Genomic DNA, 23016 nt, shown 5'->3' with positions numbered 1-23016 from the left:
GAAATCCTCCTCCACCATATTGCTTCCAGTTTGGTTAGCCCAATCTATATGCATATTAAAGTCACCCATGATAACTGCTGAACCTTTATTGCATGCACCCCTAATTTCCAGTTTGATCCCCTCCCCAACATCACTACTACTGTTTGGAAGTCTGTACACAACTCCCACTTGCGTTTTCTGCCCCTTGGTATTCCGTAGCTCCACCCATACCGATTCCACATCATCCACGCTAATATCTTTCGTTACAATTGCATTAATTTCCTCTGTAACCAGCAACACCACCCCAGCTCCTTTTCCTTTCTGTCTATCTTTCCTAAATGTTGAAACCCCTGGATGTTGAGTTCCCAGCCTTGGTCACCCTGGAGCCATGTCTCTGTGATGCCAACCACATCGTATCCGTTAACTGCTATCTGCACAGTTAATTCATCCACCTTATTCTGAATACTCCTCGCATTGAGGCACAGAGCCTTCAGGCTTGCCTTTTTAACACACTTATACCCTTTAGAATGTTGCTGCAAAGTGGCCCTTTTTATTTTTTGCCTTGGGTTTCTCTGCCCTCCACTTTTACTCATTTCCTTTCTGTCTTTTGCTTCTGTCTCCATTTTGTTTCCCTCTGTCTCCCTGCATTGGTTCCCATCCCCCTGCCATATTAGTTTAACTCCTCCCCAACAGCACTAGCAAACACTCCCCCTAGGACATTGGTTCCTGTGACATGGCTGATCATGCAACTTCAGTTCCCCATTCCTGCTTTTGCTCAATACCCCTTGAGCCCTTTAGCCGTAAGGGCCACATCTAACTCCCTTTTGAATATATCGAACGAACTGGCCTCAACAACTTTCTGTGGTAGTGAATTCCACAGGTTCACAATTCTCTGAGTGATGAAGTTTTCCTCATCTCAGTCCTAAATGGCTTACCCCTTTTCCTTCGGGAGAAGCTGCCGGATTGTGGTAAAAACCCACCGGGTTCACAAGAACACAAGAATTAGGAGCAGGAGTCTGCCATTCGGCCCCTCGAGCCTGCCCCGCCATTTAATAAGATCATGGCTGATCTTCGACCTCAACTCCACTTTCCTGCACTATCCCCATATCCCTCGATTCCCTTAATATCCAAAAATCTATCGATCTCCGTCTTAAATATACTGAAAGGCTGAGCCTCCAGCCCTCGGCGGCAGAGAATTGCAGAGATTCACCCCCCTCTGAGTGAAGAAGTTTCTCCTTATCTCAGGTTTAAATGGCCGACCCCTTATTCTGAGACTGTGACCCCGATTCATTAACGTTCTTCAGGGAAGTGAACCTGCCGCCCCCTCCCCGGTCTGGGCCTACATGTGACTCCAGTCACACACACCCCCAGGGCAACTAGGGATGGGCAATAAATGCCAGCCACACTGACCTGAAAAATTAGAAAGGAAATCTAAGCCCTTGGTGATAAAGCGATTGCAGTAAAAGGCAATTAATGGCGGTGATTAATGAACTCTCAGGAATAGGGCAAGGATCAGACTGGGCAGAGATTGATGTAAACGGACACGTTATCACAGGTGACTCCATTCCTCAGAATTTGACGGGGGGAAAGAAATTGCTAAAAACTAAGGAACAAGTGTGTGTGTGTGTGGAGGTTGTGTAGGATAGAGAGGGTGAGAGTAACAGAGAGCGAGAAAGGAGAGAGAGCAAGAATGAAAGAAAGACGCATTTATATAGCGCCTTTCACAACCACCGGACATCCCAAAGCACTTTACAGCCAATGAAGTACTTTTGGAGTGTGGTCACTGTTGTAATGTGGGAAATGCGACAGCCAATTTGTGCACAGCAAGCTCCCACACACAGCAATGTGATAATGACCCGACAATCTGTGACCACACTCCAAAAGTACTTCATTGGCTGCGTAGCTCTCTGGGACACCCTGCGACTGTGAAGCCCCCCCGGGGACACCCCCCAGGGACACCCTCCCCCCCCCCAGGGACACCCTCCCCCCCCCCCAGGGACATCCTGCGACCAGGGACACCCCCCGGGGACACCCCCCAGGGACACTGTGGAAATGTATTTTTATCTAAGCTGATACCATACGGTATTTGTGTGCCTTTTGATTAAAATGGAGTCCTGGCCCTTCCAGAACTTTCTGCATTTTAGCAGCCAGCTTATTATGAACAGCTAAACCTGCTGTTAGATGGCTGATGGTTATCAGACAGCTAGGAGACAAGTCATGCTGAGACAAGTAACCCCCCATGGTGCTCTCCTATTGTCGACACTACAGGAGTTCCATGTCACCCCACCCTTATCTTCTAGCCATTATCTCTTTCCTTTACCTCATCCATTTGAAGCAAACAGGTAAACTGACCAGGAAATTGGATAATCCTGACACAATACAAGACAGGTGATAGCCCATTACCTATGACTCATGGAGTAATGGCCGTTTGGCTTTCTGATAACCCTGACAAAAGGAAATATCTTGACACCATTTCAGGACCAGGATATAGTAATTAACTCTTTATCTGTATTCACTGACTGTGAGACAGAGCAATACACAGGGAGAGGCCAGAACTTGGGTTTTACTGTATAAATATCTTGTGAAGCTGTACCATTGGGGAGGTTTCATTTAGCCCTTGACTGAGTGAAACCTACCCCTTGCGAGCAAGTAAATTAAAAGGGAAACTTCCATCGGAGCTGTAAGTGTCGGAGTCATTCTTTTCTGAGGTCGAGATTTCGACAACACCCTGCGACCGGGGACACCCCCTGAGGACACCCCCTCTGGGACACCCCCTCTGGGACCGTGAAGCCCCCCCAAGGGACACCCCCTGGGAACACCCTGCGAACCTGAAGTCCCCCGGAGACACCCCCCGGGGACACCCTGCGACCGGGGACACCCTGCGACCGGGGACACCCCCCTGGGGACACACTCCCAGGGTCACCCCCCCGGGACACCCCCCTGGGACACCCTGCGACTGTGAAGCCCCCCGGGGACACCCCCTCTGGGACACCCTGCGACCGGGGACACCCTGCGACTGTGAAGCCCCCCTGGGGACACACTCCCGGGGACACCCCCCCGGGACACCCCCCTGGGACACCCTGCGACTGTGAAGCCCCCCGGGGACACCCCCCGGGGACACCCCCCTGGGACACCCTGCGACTGTGAAGCCCCCCGGGGACACCCCCCCGGGAACACCCTGCGACTGTGAAGGGCGCTATACAAAGGCGAGTCTTTTTTAAAAACAGGAAAACAAAATAAAAACCTGGAAATCTGAATTTGAAAACAAAGTTGTGATGAAAGGTCACGGACCGGAAACGTTTCTCTGACCCCAGCCGCGGCCAGAGCTGCTGAACGTTTCCAGAGCGGGCGGCACGGTGATATCAGTCGGTCATCTTCCACCCTGGGACTGGGGGGTCAGTGGGGGTCAGAGCGGGGTGGGTGGGGGTCAGAGCGGGTCAGAGCGGGGTGGGTGGGGGTCAGAGCGGGGTCGGTGGAGGTCAGAGCGGGGTCGGTGGAGGTCAGAGCGGGGTGGTTGGGGGTCAGAGCGGGGTGGGTGGGGGTCAGTGTGGGTCAGAGCGGGGTCGGTGGAGGTCAGAGCGGGGTCGGTGGAGGTCAGAGCGGGGTCGGTGGAGGTCAGAGCAAAGTCGGTGGGGGTCAGAGCGGGGTCGGTGGAGGTGAGAGCAGGGTCGGTGGGGGTCAGAGCGGGTCGGTGGGGGTCAGAGCGGGGTCGGAGGGGGTCAGAGCGGGGTCGGTGGGGGTCAGAGCGGGGTCGGTGGGGGTCAGAGCGAGGTCGGTGGGGGTCAGAGTGGGGTCGGTGGGGGTCAGAGCGGGGTCGGTGGGGGTCAGAACAGGGTCGGTGGGGGTCAGAGCGGGTCGGTGGGGGTCAGAGCGGGGTCGGTGGGGGTCAGAGCGGGGTCGGTGGGGGTCAGAGCAGGTCGGTGGGGGTCAGAGCGGGGTCGGTGGGGGTCCTTCTCATCTCAGTTTTAAATGGGCGACCCCTTACTCTGAAACTATTCCCCTAGTTGTAGATTCCCCCACGAGGGGAAATATCCTCTCTGTGTCTACCTTGTCGAGCCCCCTCAGAATCTTATATGTTTCAATAAGGTCACCTCTCTGTCTTCTAAACTCCAACTTACTCAGCCTTTCCTCATAAGTCAACCCCTTCATCTCAGGAATCAACCTGGTGAACTTCTCTGAACTGCCTCCAATGCCAGTATAATGTTGTCTTTGGGGACAGATGGACAATAGCCGCCCATTGGCAGTGGCTCAGTGGGCAGCACTCTCGCCTCGGACTCACGTGGGCGTGGGTTCAAGTCCCGCTCCGGAGACTTGAGCACATAAATCTAGGCCGACACTCCCAGTGCAGTGCTGAGGGAGTGCTGCACTGTCGGAGGGGCAGTACTGAGGGAGCGCCGCACTGTCGGAGGGGCGGTACTGAGGGAGTGCCGCACTGTCGGAGGGGCAGTACTGAGGGAGTGCCGCACTGTCGGAGGGGCAGTACTGAGGGAGTGCCGCACTGTTGGAGGGGCAGTACTGAGTGAGCGCCGCACTGTCGGAGGGGCAGTACTGAGGGAGTGCTGCACTGTCGGAGGGGCGGTACTGAGGGAGTGCCGCACTGTCGGAGGGGCAGTACTGAGGGAGTGCTGCACTGTCGGAGGGGCGGTACTGAGGGAGTGCCGCACTGTCGGAGGGGCAGTACTGAGGGAGTGCCGCACTGTCGGAGGGGCAGTACTGAGGGAGTGCCGCACTGTTGGAGGGGCAGTACTGAGTGAGCGCCGCACTGTCGGAGGGGCAGTACTGAGGGAGTGCTGCACTGTCGGAGGGGCGGTACTGAGGGAGTGCCGCACTGTCGGAGGGGCAGTACTGAGGGAGTGCTGCACTGTCGGAGGGGCGGTACTGAGGGAGTGCTGCACTGTCGGAGGGGCAGTACTGAGGGAGCGCCGCACTGTCGGAGGGACAGTACTGGGGGAGTGCTGCACTGTCGGAGGGGCAGTACTGAGGGAGTGCCACACTGTCGGAGGGGCAGTACTTGAGGGAGTGCTGCACTGTCGGAGGGACAGTACTGAGGGAGTGCTGCACTGTCGGAGGGGCAGTACTGAGGGAGTGCCGCGCTGTCGGAGGGACAGTACTGGGGGAGTGCCGCACTGTTGGAGGGGCAGTACTGAGGGAGCGCCGCACTGTCGGAGGGGCAGTACTGAGGGAGTGCTGCACTGTCGGAGGGGCAGTACTGAGGGAGCGCCGCACTGTTGGAGGTGCATTCTTTCAGGTGAATGGTTAAACTGATTCCCAGAGGTCCTGGGCCAATACTTATCCCTGAAGATCACAAAAACAGATGATCTGGTCATTACCAGCTTGTTTTGTGTGGGAGCTTGCTGTGCACAAACTCGCTATCATTATGTTACACTTCAAAAGTACTTCAGCGGCTGTAAAGCGCTCAGGGACATCCTGAGATCATCAAAGGCGCTATATAAATGCAAGTTCTTCCTTTCACAACTGTTTCTAATGCAAGACGATCAAGCTTGGTTAAAAAAAAGAAATACTTGCATTTATACAACACCTTTCACAACCACCGGACGTCTCAAAGTGCTTTACAGCCAATGAAGTACTTTATGAAGTGTAGTCACTCTTGTAATGAAGGAATCAATATTGGCCTAGGACACCGGGGATAGCCCCACCTGCTCTTCTTCGAAATAGAGCCATTGGATCTTTTACATCCAAATGAGAAAGCAGGCGGGGCCTCGGTTTAACATCTCATCGCTCAGCGCTCCCTCAGTACTGCCCCTCCGACAGTGCAGCAGTCCCTCAGTACTGCCCCTCCGACAGTGCGGCGCTCCCTCAGCACTGCCCCTCCGACAGTGCAGCACTCCCTCAGTACTGCCCCTCCGACAGTGCGGCGCTCCCTCAGTACTGACCCTCCGACAGTGCGGCGTTCCCTCAGTACTGCCCCTCCGACAGTGCAGCACTCCCTCAGTACTGCCCCTCTGACAGTGCAGCACTCCCTCAGTACTGCCCCTCAGACAGTGCAGCACTCCCTCAGTACTGCCCCTCCCACAGTGCAGCACACCCTCAGTACTGCCCCTCCGACAGTGCAGCACTCCCTCAGTACTGCCCCTCCGACAGTGCAGCACTCCCTCAGTACTGCCCCTCCCACAGTGCGGCACTCCCTCAATACTGCCCCTCCGACAGTGCAGCACTCCCTCAGTACTGCCCCTCCGACAGTGCGGCGCTCCGACAGTGCAGCACTCCCTCAGTACTGCCCCTCCGACAGTGCGGCGCTCCGACAGTGCAGCACTCCCTCAGAACTGCTCCTCTGACAGTGCAGCACTCCCTCAGTGCTGCCCCTCCAACAGTGCAGCACTCCCTCAGTACTGCCCCTCTGACAGTGCAGCACTCCCTCAGTACTGCACTGGAGTGTCTGCCTGGATTTAAATATTCAAGTCCCTGGAGTGGGATTTGAACCCACAACCTCCTGACTCCGAGGCGAGTGAGCTGCCCACTGAGCCACGGCTGACACTGGAACCTGTGAAATCTAACCCAGTTAGGGGATAAATGATGACATGGAATTGACACAGCACTAAGATCGAGTCCTTCACTGGAACAGTCAAGCTCGAGAACACATGGGAAATATAAAGTGATTTGTTCAGAATCTAACCGGACTGGTCACTGACTTCACACTGAAGCAAAAACGTATTCATTCCCTGAGCCTCACAGAATATTGAAGAACGGCAAATCATGAGTTTCTGTCATGGGACAATAACTGCTCTGCCGTCTCCCACAATGAGGGTCCCAGAGCGTTCCCACCTTCTTGTTGATTTGTTTTGCACTTTTTATATGAAACTAAACTGCTGCAGTTTGCTTTCATACCTAAAGAACAGGTATTCCGAAGTACCTGTCCTGGGAGTGTTTAGTGGGACAGTGTAGAGGGAGCTTTACTCTGTATCTAACCCCCTGTACCTGCCCTGGGAGTGTTTGATTGGTCATGTAAAGGGAGTTTTACTCTGTATCTAACCCCGTGCTGTACCTGCCCTGGGAGTGTTTGATGGGATAGTGTAGAGGGAGCTTTACTTTGTATCTAACCCCGTGCTGTACCTGCCCTGGGAGTGTTTGATGGGACAGTATAGAGGGAGTTTTACTCTGTATCGAACCCCCTGTACCTGCCCTGGGTGTGTTTGATATGACAGTGTAGAGGAAGCTTTACTCTGTATCTAACCCCATGCTGTACCTGCCCTGGGAGTGTTTGATGGGCCATGTAGAGGTAGCTTTACTCTGTATAGAAACATAGAAAATAGGTGCAGGAGCAGGCCATTCAGCCCTTCTAGCCTGCACCGCCATTCAATGAGTTCATGGCTGAACATGAAATTTCAGTACCCCCTTCCTGCTTTCTCGCCATACCCCTTGATCCCACGAGTAGTAAGGACTTCATCTAACTCCTTTTTGAATATATTTAGTGAATGGCCTCAGCAACTTTCAGTGGCAGAGAATTCCACAGGTTCACCACTCTCTGGGTGAAGAAGTTTCTCCTCATCTCGGTCCTAAATGGCTTCCCCCTTATCCTTAGACTGTGACCCCTGGTTCTGGACTTCCCCAACATTGGGAACATTCTTCCTGCATCTAACCTGTCTAAACCCGTCAGAATTTTAAACGTTTCCATGAGGTCCCCTCTCATTCTTCTGAAATCCAGTGAATACAAGCCCAGTTGATCCAGTCTTTCTTGATAGGTCAGTCCCACCATCCCGGGAATCAGTCTGGTGAATCTTCGCTGCACTCCCTCAATAGCAAGAATGTCCTTCCTCAAGTTAGAAGACCAAAACTGTACACAATACTCCAGGTGTGGCTTCACCAAGGCCCTGTACAACTGTAGCAACACCTCCCTGCCCCTGTACTCAAATCCCCTCGCTATGAAGGCCAACATGCCATTTGCTTTCTTAACCGCCTGCTGTACCTGCATGCCAACCTTCAATGACTGATGTACCATGACACCCAGGTCTCGTTGCATCTTCCCTTTTCCTAATCTGTCACCATTCAGATCATAGTCTATCTCTCTGTTTTTACCACCAAAGTGGATAACCTCACATTTATCCACATTATACTTCATCTGCCATGCATTTGCCCACTCACCTAACCTATCCAAGTCACTCTGCAGCCTAATAGCATCCTCCTCGCAGCTCACACTGCCACCCAACTTAGTGTCATCCGCAAATTTGGAGATACTGCATTTAATCCCCTCATCTAAATCATTAATGTACAATGTAAACAGCTGGGGCCCCAGCACAGAACCTTGCGGCACCCCACTAGTCACTGCCTGCCATTCTGAAAAATACCCATTTACTCCTACTCTTTGCTTCCTGTCTGACAACTAGTTCTCAATCCACGTCAGCACACTACCCCCAATCCCATGTGCTTTAACTTTGCACATTAATCTCTTGTGTGGGACCTTGTCGAAAGCCTTCTGAAAGTCCAAATATACCACATCAACTGGTTCTCCCTTGTCCACTCTACTGGAAACATCCTCAAAAATTCCAGAATATTTGTCAAGCATGATTTCCCTTTCACAAATCCATGCTGACTTGGACCTATCATGTCACCATTTTCCAAATGCGCTGCTATGACATCCTTAATAATTGATTCCATCATTTTACCCACTACGGAGGTCAGGCTGACCGGTCTATAATTCGCTGTTTTCTCTCTCCCTCCTTTTTTAAAAAGTGGGGTTACATTGGCTACCCTCCACTCGATAGGAACTGATCCAGAGTCAATGGAATGTTGGAAAATGACTGTCAATGCATCCGCTATTTCCAAGGCCACCTCCTTAAGTACTCTGGGATGCAGTCCATCAGGCCCTGTACCTGCCCTGGGAATGTTTGGTGGGCCATGTAGAGGGAGCTTTACTCTGTATCTAACCTCGTGCTGTACCTGCCCTGGGTGTGTTTGATGGGCCATGTAGAGGGAGCTTTACTCTGTATCTAACCCCCTGTACCTGCCCTGGGTGTGTTTGGTGGGCCATGTAGAGGGAGCCTTACTTTACACTGATGTCAATGGAATGCTAACTCAGACGGAGTGTGATACCAGCTGCTGATTTGCCATGAACCGATTTACTATACCACCCAAAGGCAATTACAGCTTTGTGGAATGAGACACAGGAGGAGACCGGTCAGCCAGCCACGCCTGGTCGAGCTCACGAATTAATCCCAGTCCCCTGCTTGTTCACCATAACCTTGTAAAAGGTTTTCACATGAAGTATTTATCCAATTCTCATTTAAAAGATACTGTGGAACCTGCTCCCACCGCCCTTTCACACATTGCGTTCCAGATCATAACAACTCGCTGTGTAAAACCTTTCCTTATTTACCCCAATATTGTCTCCAAAAGTTTCCCCACTGAAGTCAGGCTGACTGGCCTGTTGCTCCCTTATACCCTTCACCTGCTTTCTCAATTCATAGAAACATAGAAAATAGGTGCAGGAGTAGGCCATTCAGCCCTTCGAGCCTGCACCACCATTCAATAAGATCATGGCTGATCATTCCCTCAGTACCCCTTTCCTGCTTTCTCTCCATACCCCTTGGTCCCTTTAGCCGTAAGGGCCACATCTAACTCCCTTTTGAATTTTAAAAACTGCTTCTTCCCCAAGGAAAACAAACTGAAGTGTCCTTAATTCCAACAATCCCGAGATATTTTTAATATCCGTGCAATGCTGACTGAGGCTGTTCATTATACCGGATGGGCCTCATACACTACATTACCGTATGAGGTTGATGGGTGTTTTTGTGACTGGAAGGATGTTTCCAGTGGGGTTCCGCAGGGCTCAGTACTGGGTCCCTTGCTTTTTCTGGTATGTATCAATGATCGAGACTTAAATGTTGGGGGTATGATTAAGAAGTTTGATACTAAAATTGGCCGTGTGGTTGATAATGAAGAAGAAAGCTGTGGACTGCAGGAAGATATCAATGTACTGGTCAGGTGGGCAGAACTGTGGCAAATGAAATACAAATCAAAGCTTTTACCGATATATAAAACGGAAAAGAGTGACTAAAGTAAATGTTGGTCCTTTAGAAGATGAGAAGGGGGATTTAATAATGGGAAATATGGAAATGGCTGAGACCTTAAACAATTATTTTGCTTCGGTCTTCACAGTGGAAGACACAAAAACCATGCCGGAAATTGCTGGTCACGGGAATGTGGGACGGGAGGACCTTGAGATAATCACTATCACTAGGGGGGTAGTGCTGGATCTCAAGGTAGACAAGTCCCCTGGTCCTGATGAAATGCATCCCAGGGTATTAAAAGAGATGGCGGAAGTTATAGCAGATGCATTCGTTATAATCTACCAAAATTCTCTGGACTCTGGGGAGGTACCAGCGGATTGGAAAGCAGCTAATGTAACGCCTCTGTTTAAAAAAGGGGGCAGACAAAAGGCAGGTAACTAACTATAGGTCGGTTAGTTTAACATCTGTAGTGGGGAAAATGCTTGAAACTATCATTAAAGAAGAAATAGCGGGACATCTAGATAGGAATAGTGCAATCAAGCAGATGCAGCATGGATTCATGAAGGGGAAATCATGTTTAACTAATTTACTGGAATTCTTTGAGGATATAATGAGCATGATAGATAGAGGTGTACCGATGGATGTGGTGTATTTAGATTTCCAAAAGGCATTCGATAAGGTGCCACACAAAAGGTTACTGCAGAAGATAAAGGTACGCGGAGTCAGGAAATGTAATAGCATGGATCGAGAATTGGCTGGCTAACAGAAAGTAGACAGTCGGGATAAATGGGTCCTTTTCAGGTTGGAAATCAGTGGTTAGTGGTGTGCCACAGGGATCGGTGCTGGGACCACAACTGTTTACAATATACATAGATGACCTGGAAGAGGGGACAGTGTAGTGCAACAAAATTTGAGAATGACACTAAGATTAGTGGGAAAGCGGGTTGTGTAGAGGACACAGAGAGGCTGCAAAGAGATTTGGATAGGTTAAGCAAATGGGCTAAGGTTTGGCAGATGGAATACAATGTCGGAAAATGTGAAGTCATCCACCTTGGAAAAAAAAACAGTAAAAGGGAATATTATTTGAATGGGGAGAAATTACAACATGCTGCGGTGCAGAGGGACCTGGGGGTCCTTGTGCATGAATTTTCTCTAAGATTCTTTTCCCATACCATTCGCCTCCAACCTTCCTCTTTCTGCTCATAGCTCTTGTGATGCCAACCCTTCCACTGCAGCCAGGGTTCATCCAATTCAGGATCTAATCTTGGGGCTGCAAAGACTCCAACCAGGCACAAAGAAAGTACACAGTAGATCTTCATCCTTTCTTCTTCGCTCCCTGCCGCTCCCGGGCTACAATCTATCGTACTCGCGAGCGCCACCAGTTTTTATGGATCGCGTCATCCCCGCACTGATACATTTTCAGCACTGATTGGCTGGCCCATCCAGGCACGGACCACACCCAGTCACGAGATGCAGTGCTCAGAGTGTGCTGTCGATTCATGAATCCCAAAAAGTTAGTTTGCAGGTGCAGCAGGTAATCAGGAAGGCGAATGGAATGTTGGCCTTCATTGCGAGAGGGATGGAGTACAAAAGCAGGGAGGTCCTGCTGCAACTGTATAGGGTATTGGTGAGGCCGCACCTGGAGTACTGCGTGCAGTTTTGGTCACCTTACTTAAGGAAGGATATACTAGCTTTGGAGGGGGTACAGAGACGATTCACTCGGCTGATTCCGGAGATGAGGGGGTTACCTTATGATGATAGATTGAGTAGACTGGGTCTTTACTCGTTGGAGTTCAGAAGGATGAGGGGTGATCTTATAGAAACATTTAAAATCATGAAAGGGATAGTCAAGATAGAGGCAGAGAGGTTGTTTCCACTGGTCGGGGAGACTAGAACTAGGGGGCACAGCCTCAAAATACGGGGGGGCCAATTTAAAACAGAGTTGAGAAGGAATTTCTTCTCCCAGACTCTGTGGAATTCTCTGCTCAAGGAAGCAGTTGAGGCGAGCTCATTAAATGTATTCAAGTCACAGATAGATAGATTTTTAACCAATAAGGGAGTAAGGGTTACGGGGAGCGGGTGGGTAAGTGGAGCTGAGTCCACGGCCAGATCAGCCATGATCTTGCTGAATGGCGGAGCAGGCTCGAGGGGCTAGATGGCCTACTCCTGTTCCTGATATGTTCTTATGTTCTTATGAAATGTGAGGTAATGCATTTGGGGAGGTCTAACAAGGAAAGGAATACACAATAAATGATAGGACACTGAGAAGTGTAGAGGAACAAAGGGACCTGGGAGTGCAGGTCCACAGATCCCTGAAGGTAGCAGGCCAGGTAGATTAGGTGGTTAAGAAGGCATACGGAGTGCTTGCCTTTATTGGCCGAGGCATATAATATAAGAGCAGGGGGTTATGCTTGAACTGTATAAAACACTAGTTAGGCCACAGCTGGAGTACTGCCTGCAGTTCTGGTCACCACATTACAGGAAAGATGTGAATGCACTGGAGAGGGTACAGAGGAGATTTACATAGATAATAGATACATAGAAAATAGGTGCAGTTGTCGGCCATTCGGCTCTTCGAGCCTGCACCACCATTCAATATATGAGGATCTTGCCTGGGTTGGAGAATTTTGTCTATGAGGAAAGATTGGATAGGCTGGGGTTGTTTTCTTTGGAACAGAGGTGGCTGAGGGGAGACCTGATTGAGGTGTATAAAATTATGAGGGGCCTGGATAGGGTGGATAGTAAGGATCTGTTCCCTTAGCAGAGGGGTCAACAACCAGGGAGCACACCCGATTTACTATACCACCCAAAGGCAATTGCATCTTTGTGGAATGATAAACAGGAGGAGGCCGTTCATCCAGGTAGGAGGTCTAGAGGGGTGGTGGGGGTCTGGAACTCACTGCCTGAAAGGGTGGTAGAGGCAGAAACCCTCACCACATTTAAAAAGTACTTGGATGTGCCGTAACCTACAGGGCTACGGATCAAGAGCTGGAAAGTGGGATTAAGCTGGGTAGCCTCTTGGTCAGCCGGCACGGACACGATGGGCTGAATGGCCTCCTTGCATGCTGTAAATTTCTATGATTCTATGATATGATTACAGTACATTAGCGACCTCCTACTCTACCTTTCTGTTAACCGAGTCCAGAACACAAGCTCGGGCTCAACTGATGAGTTCAACATCTTTGCAGAACTGTTCATTCAATCTTCACCCCGATTGATAGGTTGGAGGACTGTTCTATTAACTTATAGGAAACAGAGGGGAGAGAGACAGAGACAAAGGAGGATAGGGGAACAGCAAGAGAGGGCAAGAAATAAAGAGGGGAGAAAGAAAGAACAAAAACAAAGAAAAGAATCAAAGGAGGAAAGGTGAGGATGAAAGGAGGCAATAAACGAGGCGAAGGAGAGAGTGAGGAAAGGAAGGGGTAGCCAATCCCCAGTCAGAAAATTCAGACAATAAACACCACAAAAAAACATCGAAAGCATCCGGGCACAAGATACGTTTGGCTGTCCAGTTTTCAAAGCCTTTCTGGCAAAGAAGGATGTGTGTTGGAAGTGCACAGGCCGAGGGGTTTTCAAAGCAGTTAGTTTAACTGGACCAAGTGTTTGTGCTCAGTGAGGTGTGTTGTTCCACACCACACAGTGCGTGTTAGAATCCAGTCCAGATAGATACACCAGGTGTAAGAACAGTTCCACACAGTGTGTGTTAGAATCCAGTCCAGATAGATACACCAGGTTTAATGACAGTACCACACTGTACAGTGCATGTTAGAATCCAGTCCAGATAGATACACCAGGTGTAATAACAGTTCCACACAGTGTGTGTTAGAATCCAGTCCAGATAGATACACCAGGTGTAATGAAAGTCTACTTTGTGCTCTGCCCCGACAGGGTTAGGGAGGGCCATTGAAGCTCCCTTTACCGCGAACGGGCCATAAAGCTGCATCTCAAACAGATCATCGGATTAACAACGGATATACGGCACAGAAACAGGCCATTCGGCCCAACCAGGCCATGCTGCTGTTTATGCCCCACTCGAGCCTCCTCCCGTCTTTCCTCATCTAACTCTATCAGCATAACCCTCCATACCCTTCTCCCCCATTGGCTTGTCCAGCCTCCCCTTAAATACATCGATACTATTCACTTCAATCACTCCCTGTGGCAGCGAGTTCCACATTCTCATCACTCTCTGGGTAAAGGAGTTTCTCCTGAATTCCCCATTGGATTTCTTGGTGACTACCTTATATTGATGACCTCTAGTTATGCTCTTCCCCACAAGTGGAAACACCTTCTCTGTATCCACCCTATCAAAACATTCCATAATTGTAAAGACCTCTATTAGGTCACCCCTCAGCCTTCTTTTTCCAAGAGAAAAGAGACCCAGCCTGTTCATCCTTTCCCGATATGTATACCTCGCATTTCTGGTATCATCCCTGTAAATCTGTCTCCTTTCTCTAATATGGTGACCAGAACGTTACGCAGGACTCCAAGTGTGGTCTAACCAAAGCTCGATACAGGTTTAGCATAACTTCCCTATTCTTCAATTCGATACCTCTAGAAATACACCCGAGTGCTTGCCTGGCTAACCTACATCACAACTTTTAATGTTTTGTTCCAAGATCCCTTTGTTCCTCTACCCTACCTAGACTCATACCCTCCGAGTAATAAGTGACCTCCCTATCCCTTAATCAACATAACAAAAACAGATTATCTGGACATTATCATGTTGCTGTGTGTGGGAGCTTGCTGTGCACAAATTGGCTGCCATGTTTCCCACATTACAACAGTGACTACACTTCAAAAGTACTTCATTGGCTGTAAAATGCTTTGAGAAGTCTGGTGGCCGTGAAAGGCGCTATATAAATGCAAGTCTTTCTTTCTCCCTAACAAAATGTAATACGTGCTCGGTGAACTTAATTTGCCAGTTTGCCCATTCTGTAAGTTTATTAATGTCCTCCTGTAAGTTGTTGCAGGCCTCCTCAGTATTGACGATCGCCAAGTTTGGTGTCAGCCGCCAATTTAGAAATTGTGCTTTTGATTCCAAAGTCTAAACCGTTAATATAAATTATATAAGACCATCTCATTTCCCACACGCCTTGCCTTAATTTGAGATACTGCCTCCATTAAAAGGAGCGGGTCAGAACCGCCCGAGTGATAAACCTTGTTCCACTCACACTGCAAGAGGAGATCTTACTCCATCCATTACACTGGCACTCTGCCATATTTAGTCATCAATGAGTTAATACATGTGTGTGAAATTCCCTCCTCCAATGTTTTAACCCAATAATTGTGAACATCATTCAAACTGAACAGAAAAATCTGAGACCAACAGACTGCCAATTAACAGATCCATTGCTGTTATTGCCAAGAAACGATTTTGACTGCACAGAAATCCTTCTAGTTCTCAAAACCCTTGAATTGGTTCAGTTCAAGCTGAGGTTTCAGAGACGAGAGGTGAATTAAACACTAAATTGGGAGCATGCACCGCGCAGATAGTTAAACGGCTACTGTCCAGGCACAATAAGAACATAAGAACATAAGAAATAGGAGCAGGAGTCAGCCATACGGCCCCTCGAGCCTGCTCCGCCGTTCAATAAGATCAATGGACTCAGCTCCATTTCCCTGCCCGCTTCCCATAACCCTTTATTCTCTTATTGCTTAAAAATCTATCTTCCTCCACCTTAAATATATTCAGTTACCCAACCTCCACAGCTTTCTGGGGCAGAGAATTCCAGATTCATGACCCTCAGAGAAGAAATTCCTCCTCATCTGTTTTAAATGGGCGGCCCCTTATTCTGAAACTATGCCCCCAGTTCTAAATTCCCCCACACGGGGAAACATCCTCTCTGCATCCACCTTGTCGAGCCTCCTCAGAACCTTATATGTTTCAATAAGATCACCTCTCATTCTTCTGAACTCCAATATATAGGTCCAATCTGCTCAACCTTTCTTCATTAGACAACCCCTTCATCTCAGGAATTAACCGAGTGAACCTTCCCTGAACTGCTCCACAATACAGTATCAACAGGACACAACCTTATTACACATGCAGCCGTTTGCTATCGGTCCGGCAGCTCGCTGGTTAATGCTGAACGCTTGTTGGTGTGAGACATGTTTGATAAACACAAGTCCCTGTTTCTCATTCTGTGCAAACTATTTGCCCTCCATCAGCACTGAAATATCCAGTGGAACCTGGAACTTATTCTGTTTTACATCTAAAAGCTGTTCCTTCAACGATTTTAACTGTAACCTTAAACAACAGTCTGTGACTCCAACTGTTAAATCCCGACACAATTGGATAATGTGTTTTAACTCGGATTATAACAAACCCCTAAAGCGCCTGCAATGTCCTACCGTCCAAATGATCAAATCTCCACCCACAGAGCAAGTGTCCCAAAACTAGAATGTGGATCCCGCAGCTCAGACTGAACACATCCTGTAAACCCAATAGCCTCCTCATTTATTAGATTCCGAGAATCAATTCTGTGGGCTTAAATCTTAACCCTGAACACTCCATCCAGTTAGCAGATGTCAGCCACAATTACTGGGTGTATTCTTAACTCGAAAGAATGGAGTCAGTCTCGGATAGAGTCGCGTAATTATTCTGAATATCTCACCGATTTCACACATTCGTGTATTACCGAATTCGCTAAATAACGCAAATTAAGAAAATCAATCAGATCAGGAAGGAATGAGAAGTTTGTCTTACCCGAAGTCACTGTCAGCGAGGTTCCTGTGCCCCAGTAGTCAAGATAGTCACAGTGCTCCGTCTCCTGGTCCCAGCAATGTAGGAACTTCACCCGCACAAATATCTCACAATCTCAGGGTGTGGTGAAAATAAAAAGCTGCTTTTATCCTGGGAGCAGCAGCCGCCTGTATTTGGATCTGACAGTCCATCCTAAACCTGCTCCGGGTATTCATCACTCAGCTGGTTTTGCACTTTCCCTGTCAGCGGCTAGCGGCTCCTGCACATCGCCGACAAACACACTCGCTCCTTATCACCTTTTATTCCCCACAAATCCACATTTCCCTCCCACAGTCCGAGTGGGCGATGGTCCATGTGAGTGTGAGAGGCAGCAATGCGGAACCTGTGGGCACGGGCTGTGAATCAGCCGCTTATTTGTGGCGGGGAGTTTTTGTCAAGCTCTGTACTGCTGTGGGCCGTATACCCAGCACAGTGCTTCACCCCAGCTCAAACACCGCCGCCACAAGATCCAGCCCCAAACACAATGTCCCACCAACCTGCCGCTGGCTTTATGGTCCCTCAGTCTGTCTCCGTGTTCCACACACAGCAGCTGTCAAACCTGGGCTTCCAGGACTTTGTAAAATGGAGCTATAATCCACAGGGAGCTTCCCGTGTTCTTGGTCCCACATCTGTTACTCGCTGCTTTCTCCTTCCTTTCAAGTTATATCTTTAAAGAAAATTGATTGCACAGCCAGACTGTTTAATCGGGATCTGCTTTCTATCCAGGGGTGATGAAGCAAAGGCTGGTGAGATGGCCCGAAGAGTCCAATTTAAGCAGCTTTGGTGTGGCAGGTTTTTGAATGGAGGGAGCCCCCACCTCTCACACTGTGCCACCCAGTATAGGCACAGTGATACACAGCCGTACAATAACCTCTGCCTCTGTCACTGACACTGGCCCCAGTCACTGCACATTGAAACTGCACTGGCTCGGCTACAAGTGAGTGACCCTGCTCTCTGATTCACGCTGGCGATGGTGGTTCTGTCACTGGCCCAGTGATCTGAAGACCTGGATTCAATAATCCCAGGAACTCCCGCGTTCAAATCCCTCTATGGGAGTTTGGCAATTTCATTTTAAAAATCTGAGGCTAAAAAATTCTGGGCTCAGTAAAAGTGACCATGAAGCTGGCGGATGGTCGTAAACACCCAGCTGGTCACTGAGGTCCTTCTGGAACACAGCCGAGCCTATAGGTGACTCCAGTCCCACCCCCAATTGCTTGCCCCTTACCTGCTCTCTGAAGTGGTCCCAGTGAGACACTCAGTTACCACCACCATCATCATCATAGGCAGTCCCTCAAAAGGCTTGCGTCCACTCTCAGTGAGTTCTCAGGTGACTGAACAGTCCAATACAGGAATGACAGTCTCTGTCACAGGTGGGGCACAGCTGTAGATAAATTCAGGTTATCCACTTTGGTGGCAAAAACAGGAAGGCAGATTATTATCTGAATGGTGATGGATTCAGAAAATGGGAGATGCAACGAGACCTGGGTGTCATGGTACATCAGTCATTGAAGTTTGGCATGCAGGTACAGCAGGCGATGAAGAAGGCAAATAGCATGTTGGCCTTCATAGCGAGAGGATTTGAGTACAGGGGCAGGGAGGTCTTACCGCAGTTGTACAGGGCCTTGGTGAGGCCACACCTGGAATATTGTATACAGTTTTGGTCTCCTAATCTGAGGAAGGACATTCTTGCTATTGAGGGAGTTCAGCAAATGTTCACCAGATTGATTCCCAGGATGGCAGGACTGACAGATGAAGAAAGATTGGATCGACTTGGCTTATATTCACTGGAATTTAGAAGCATGAGAGGGGATCTCATAGAAACATATAAAATTCTGACGGGATTGGACAGGTTAGATGCAGGAAGAATGTTCCTGATGTTGGGGAAGTCCAGAACCAGGGGTCACAATCTAAGGATAAGGGGTAAGCCATTTAGGACCGAGATGAGGAGAAACTTCTTCACTCAGAGAATTGTGAACCTGTGGAATTCTCTACCACAGAAATTTGTTGAGGTCAGTTCATTAGATATATTCAAAAGGGACTTAGATATGGCCCTTACAGCTAAAGGGATCAAGGGGTATGGAGAGAAAGCAGGAATGGGGTACTGAAGTTGCGTGACCAGCCATGATCATATTGAATGGTGATGCAGGCTCGAAGGGCCGAAAGGCCTACTCTTGCACCTATTTTCTATGTTTCTGTGATAGACAGTGGTTGAAGGAAGGGGTGGGTGGGGCAGGTTTGCCGCACGCTCCTTCCGCTGCCTGCGCTTGGCTTCCGCATGCTCTCGGCGACGAGACTCGAGGTACTCAGCATCCTCCCAGATGCATCTCCTCCACTTTGGGTGGTCTTTGGCCAGGGACTCCCAGGTGTCGGTGGGGATGTTGTACTTTTTCAAGGAGGCTTTGAGGGTGTTCTTAAAGCATTTCCTATGTCCACCTAGGGCTCACTTGCTGTGTAGGAGTTTCAAGTAGAGCACTTGTTTTTGGAGTATCGTGTCGGGCATGCGGACAATGTGGCCTGCTCAGCGGAGCTGGTCGAGTGTGGTCAGTGCTTCGATGCTGGGGATGTTGGCCTGATCGAGAACGCTGACGTTGAGGAGGACACTCCATAATCCCTCACGATTGACAGAGTCGAAGGCCTTTGTTTGGTCATAGAAGGCCATGTACAGGGGTTGGTGCTGCTCCCTGCATTTCTCTTGTATCTGCCGCACGGTGAAGATCATGTCCGTTGTGTCCCTTAGTGGGCAGAATCCGCATTGTGTCTCTGGGGGGAGCTCTTCAGCGATAGGGAGAAGGCGATTGAGGAGGATTCTTGCGATGACCTTCCCTGTGGCCGACAGCAGGGAAACTCCTCTGTAATTACCGCAATCATACTGGTCTCCTTTCTTGAAGATGGTCACGATTACAGTGTCTCTGAGATCACCTGGGATAAGAGAAATGAGATCATGGCTTCGCAATAATAGTGTTTTAGTGTTTCGGAGGGGATTCCTTCTGCTCCTGAGGCCTTGTTGTTCTTCAGTAGTCAGATACTGAGCAGGGCTTGTGCTGAGATGGTGGCGGGTAGCATGCTGTGGGATGGAATTGAGGACACTCACGTCGAAGACAGAGTCTCGGTTAAGGAGATCTTCGAAGTGCTCCTTCCAGCGGGCACTGACTGCCTCTCTGTTCTTAGCCCTCAGTGGGGTAGGACCTTGGGTGCTTGGGCCGTAGGTGATCTTGACTACGCTAAAGAATCCTCGCACGTCGTGGTTGTCGGCTCGTTGCTGGATCTCCTGCACTTTCTCCATCCACCATCTGTTCTTTAGGTCACGGGTTTTCTGTTGGACCTCGGTCTTAAGACGTCTATAGAGCTGCTTTCTCGCCCTCGAGTTGTGTTGCTGTTTCCAGTTCAAGAATGCCTTGCGCTTGCAGCTTAGTAGCTCCTGGATCTCCTGGCCATTCTCGTCGAACCAGTCTTGGTGTTTCCTGGTCGAGTGACCGAGCGTCTCTTTACAGGTGCTAATTATGGAGGCCTTGAGGCAGACCAGGCCCTGTGGGCACTCTGAGTCTCTGGGTCACTGGGAGTAGTCAGGCTGGTTGTGAGGCACTGGCTGAATAGAGCTTTCTTAGCAGGATCTTTGAGTGCTCCAGCGTTGATTTTCCTGCGGCATTGTTTCTGTTGCTGCGGCTGTTTTGGGGCTACATTGATGGAAATGACTGAGCGGATTAGACGGTAGTCCATCCAGCAGTCGTCGACTGCTGGCATGGGGTGGGTGATGTGCACGTCCTTGCGATCCCTCGCTCAGACGAAGACGTAGTTGAGCAGATGCCAGAGCTTGGAACAAGGGTGTTGCCATGAAGACTTGTATTTGTTTCTCTGACGGAACAAAGTGTTGGTTATGACGAAGGCGTGTTCTAAGCATTTTGTCAGGAGCAGGGTACCGCTGGAGTGGGTTTCCTGACCCCCTCTCTGCCGATCACATCTCCCCAGAGGTCTGTGTCTTTACCGACTCTGGTATTAAAGTCACTGAGGAGGATCAGCTTGTCGCCTGTTGGGACTCAGGACAGGGATTGTTCAAGGCTGGAGTAGAATTGCTCTTTGGTCTTATCTGTAGCTTCCAGTGTTGGGCCCTATGCGCTGAAGACCATAGCACACTGATTCCGGGCTCGGGTGAACCGAAGGTTCGTTTATCCTGCAGGGGGAGTCTCTGAGATGCCCAACTTGCTCATTTTTTATGGTGCAGACTACCCCATGGAGGCAGTGTTCAGCTTCTGGTTTCCGTTTCCAGAAGCAGGTGTAACTGTAGTGTTTCTGCACCTTGTTACAAACTCACACGAGGCATGGATATATCAGACCCGGTCACTCTGTGACCTTCACTTTATTCCCAGGACTAAAGAGTGCTGATCCTGGGTGGGACCTCCCCTTTTATACCTGGAAGCCCAGGTGAGGAGCTCACTCCCTGTGGTCAGGGTGTGCATTACAAGGGTACAGGTACAGTGTGCATGAGTTACAGTTACATACTTATAGTCATTGCAAGATTGTGAAATACATGACAACACCTCCCCCTCAGGTCTTTTTGTCTCAGAGGTTAAGTCTATCGGGTGGTCGGCGCTCTCTCGTGGAGCGCCGCAGTTGTGACTCTGGTGGCTGAGCCTCAGCACGCGTCTGTCACTTGAGGTGATTCCGGCCTGTCCAGCTGGCCGCAGGGACTGTGCATGCTGAGGGCTGTCTTTGTTGCTCATACGCTGGCAGTGGTGTGGGTGCTATCTCATCATGCTCTTCTTCCGGTTCCTCCGTGTCTGCACTGAACCTTGTCTTTACTTGGTCCAAGTGTTTGCGGCATATCTGCCCATTGTTTAGTCTGACCACCATGACCCTGTTTCCTTCTTTGCCAATTACGATGCCCTCAAGCCACTTGGGTCCCAAAGCATGGTTAAGAACCAATACCGGGTCATCTATTTCTATACACCTCCCCCTTGAACCTCGATCATGGAGCTCGGTTTGGGACTGGCGCTTGCCCTCAACAATGTCTGCCAGGGCTGGGTGAATGAGGGACAGCTGCGACTTGAGCGTGCGTTTCATGAGGAGTTCCGCTGGCGGGACTCCCGTGAGCAAGTGCGGCCGGGACCTGTAGGCCAGCAGGAGGCGCGATAGTCGGTACTGAAGGGTGGGACCTTGGATTCGTAGCATGCCCTGCTTTATGACTTGGACCTTACGTTCCGCCTGGCCATTGGAAGCCTGTTTGAACGGCGCCCTCCGGACATGTTTGATCCCATTGCCCGACATAAACTCCTGGAATTCATGGCTGGTGAAACACGGGCCATTATCACTGACCAGGATGTCCAGCAAGCCGTGGGTCGCGAAAACCATATGCAGACTCTCCACAGTGATGGATGTCGTGCACGAGTTCAATATGATGCACTCGATCCACTTCGAGTACGCATCGACAACGATCAGGAACATTTTCCCCATGAACGGACCCACATAGTCTATGTGAATACGTGACCATGGCCTGGTGGGCCAGGGCCATGGGCTGAGTGGGGCCTCCCTGGGGGCATTGCCCAGCTGGGCACACGCGTGCACCTGTGAACCCAGTGTTCCAGGTCTGAGTCAATCCCCAGCCACCACACGTATGACCGGGCAATGGCCTTCATTAACATGGATGCCAGGGTGCTCGCTGTGGAGTTCCCTCATGAACGCTGTCCCTTCCTTTCTGGGGCATGACTACCTGGCTGCCCCATAACAGGCAGTCGGCTTGGACGGAGAGTTCATCCATCCGTCTCTGAAACGGTCTGACATCCTCGGGGCATGCCCTGTGTGCGGGCGCCCAATCCCCAGTCAGGACACATTTCTTTATCATGGATAGGAGGGGGTCCTGTTGGTCCAGAGTTTGATCTGGTGGGCTGTGATGGGGGAGCCCGCAGTGTCAAAAGCCTCAACGGCCATGACCATCTCAGCGCTCTGCTCCGACGCCCCCTCAGTGGTGGCCAGTGGGAGCCTGCTGAGTGCATCAGTGCAATTTTCGGTGCCTGGCCGGTGCCGTATGGTGTAGTCATACGCAGCCAGCGTGAGAGCCCATCGCTGTATGTGAGCTGATGCATTAGCATTGACAGCCTTGCTGTTGGACAACAAGGATGTTAACGGCTTGTGGTCCGTCTCTAGCTCGAACTATCTACCGAAGAGGTACTGGTGCATCTTTTTCACACCATACACACACGCGAGTGCTTCCTTCTCGACCGCGCCGTATCCACGCTCTGCCTGGGAGAGTGACCTGGAGGTGTAAGCCACTGGTTGGAGTTGGCCGTCATCGTCACCCTGCAACACACACCCAACCCCGTAGGATGACGCATCGCA

At 50.1% G+C, this 23016-nt stretch overlaps 1 pseudogene; it reads right to left on the bottom strand.

Annotated features, from left to right (window-relative positions):
* LOC139254794 (immunoglobulin gamma-1 heavy chain-like) overlaps window positions 1–23016 on the bottom strand; it is a 105286-nt pseudogene that overhangs the window by 58520 nt on the left and 23750 nt on the right.

This window comes from Pristiophorus japonicus, unplaced genomic scaffold, assembly GCF_044704955.1.
Source record: "Pristiophorus japonicus isolate sPriJap1 unplaced genomic scaffold, sPriJap1.hap1 HAP1_SCAFFOLD_577, whole genome shotgun sequence".
Lineage (NCBI taxonomy): Eukaryota > Metazoa > Chordata > Chondrichthyes > Pristiophoridae > Pristiophorus > Pristiophorus japonicus.
The sequence above is the reverse complement of the archived record's forward strand: the minus strand, read 5'-3'. Positions and strand labels throughout refer to the sequence as shown.